This window comes from Musa acuminata, unplaced genomic scaffold, assembly GCF_036884655.1.
Source record: "Musa acuminata AAA Group cultivar baxijiao unplaced genomic scaffold, Cavendish_Baxijiao_AAA HiC_scaffold_467, whole genome shotgun sequence".
Taxonomy (NCBI): Eukaryota; Viridiplantae; Streptophyta; class Magnoliopsida; order Zingiberales; family Musaceae; genus Musa; species Musa acuminata.
In genome coordinates this window covers 215001-217500 of record NW_027020714.1, presented here as the reverse complement: position 1 = coordinate 217500, position 2500 = coordinate 215001, and positions in this window count along the sequence as shown.

Genomic DNA, 2500 nt, shown 5'->3' with positions numbered 1-2500 from the left:
TATAGCAGGGACGGTGCTGCCTCACGCTTCGCTCGCTGTTCGCCGCTCGCCGCTCGCTCGCGCAACCTAAAATGGCCAGTTTTGGCCCGTTTTTGGGCTGTTTTGGCCTGTTTTTGGTCCGTTCTTGCGTGGCACGGCGACCGTCGTGAGCGGAGCAAAACGTCAGCCATCTCAGCACCCTGGAACCCCCCGGGTGGCACAGGGCTGGATGGGGCTTTCGTATAGCAGGGACGGTGCTGCCTCTCGCTTCGCTCGCTGTTCGCCGCTCACCGCTCGCTCGCTCAGCCAAAAATGGCCAGTTTTGGCCCGTTTTTGGGCTGTTTTGGCCTGTTTTTGGTCCGTTCTTGCATGGCGCGGTGACCGTCGTGAGCGGAGCAAAACGTCAGCCATCTCAGCACCCTGGAACCCCCCGGGTGGCACAGGGCTGGATGGGGCTTTCGTATAGCAGGGACGGTGCTGCCTCACGCTTCGCTCGCTGTTCGCCGCTCGCCGCTCGCTCGCGCAGCCAAAAATGACCAGTTTTGGCCCGTTTTTGGGCTGTTTTGGCCTGTTTATGGTCCGTTCTTGCGTGGTGCGGTGACCGTCGTGAGCGGAGCAAAACGTCAGCCATCTCAGCACCCTGGAACCCCCCGGGTGGCACAGGGCTGGATGGGGCTTTCGTATATAGCAGGGACGGTGCTGCCTCTCGCTTCGCTCGCTGTCCGCCGCTCGCCGCTCGCTCGCGCAGCCAAAAATGGCCAGTTTTGGCCCGTTTTTGGGCCGTTTTGGCCAGTTTTTGGCCTGTTCTTGCATTGCGCGGTGACCGTCGAGAGCGGAGCAAAACGTCAGCCATCTCAGCACCCTGGAACCCCCCGGGTGGCACAGGGCTGGATGGGGCTTTCGTATAGCAGGGACGGTGCTGCCTCTCGCTTCGCTCGCTGTCCGCCGCTCGCCGCTCGCTCGTGCAGCCAAAAATGGCCAGTTTTGGCCCGTTTTTGGGCCGTTTTGGCCAGTTTTTGGCCTGTTCTTGCATTGCGCGGTGACCGTCGAGAGCGGAGCAAAACGTCAGCCATCTCAGCACCCTGGAACCCCCCGGGTGGCACAGGGCTGGATGGGGCTTTCGTATAGCAGGGACGGTGCTGCCTCTCGCTTCGCTCGCTGTCCGCCGCTCGCCGCTCGCTCGTGCAGCCAAAAATGGCCAGTTTTGGCCCGTTTTTGGGCCGTTTTGGCCAGTTTTTGGCCTGTTCTTGCATTGCGCGGTGACCGTCGAGAGCGGAGCAAAACGTCAGCCATCTCAGCACCCTGGAACCCCCCGGGTGGCACAGGGCTGGATGGGGCTTTCGTATAGCAGGGACGGTGCTGCCTCTCGCTTCGCTCGCTGTCCGCCGCTCGCCGCTCGCTCGTGCAGCCAAAAATGGCCAGTTTTGGCCCGTTTTTGGGCCGTTTTGGCCAGTTTTTGGCCTGTTCTTGCATTGCGCGGTGACCGTCGAGAGCGGAGCAAAACGTCAGCCATCTCAGCACCCTGGAACCCCCCGGGTGGCACAGGGCTGGATGGGGCTTTCGTATAGCAGGGACGGTGCTGCCTCTCGCTTCGCTCGCTGTCCGCCGCTCGCCGCTCGCTCGTGCAGCCAAAAATGGCCAGTTTTGGCCCGTTTTTGGGCCGTTTTGGCCAGTTTTTGGCCTGTTCTTGCATTGCGCGGTGACCGTCGAGAGCGGAGCAAAACGTCAGCCATCTCAGCACCCTGGAACCCCCCGGGTGGCACAGGGCTGGATGGGGCTTTCGTATAGCAGGGACGGTGCTGCCTCTCGCTTCGCTCGCTGTCCGCCGCTCGCCGCTCGCTCGCGCAGCCAAAAATGGCCAGTTTTGGCCCGTTTTTGGGCCGTTTTGGCCAGTTTTTGGCCTGTTCTTGCATTGCGCGGTGACCGTCGAGAGCGGAGCAAAACGTCAGCCATCTCAGCACCCTGGAACCCCGCGGGTGGCACAGGGCTGGATGGGGCTTTCGTATAGCAGGGACGGTGCTGCCTCTCGCTTCGCTCGCTGTCCGCCGCTCGCCGCTCGCGCAGCCAAAAATGGCCAGTTTTGGCCCGTTTTTGGGCCGTTTTGGCCAGTTTTTGGCCTGTTCTTGCATTGCGCGGTGACCGTCGAGAGCGGAGCAAAACGTCAGCCATCTCAGCACCCTGGAACCCCCCGGGTGGCACAGGGCTGGATGGGGCTTTCGTATAGCAGGGACGGTGCTGCCTCTCGCTTCGCTCGCTGTTCGCCGCTCGCCGCTCGCTCGCGCAGCCAAAAATGGCCAGTTTTGGCCCGTTTTTGGGCTGTTTTGGCCAGTTTTTGGCCTGTTCTTGCGTGGTGCGGTGACCGTCGTGAGCGGAGCAAAACGTCAGCCATCTCAGCACCCTGGAACCCCCCGGGTGGCACAGGGCTGGATGGGGCTTTCGTATAGCAGGGACGGTGCTGCCTCTCGCTTCGCTCGCTGTTCGCCGCTCGCCGCTCGCTCGCGCAGCCAAAAATGGCCAGTTT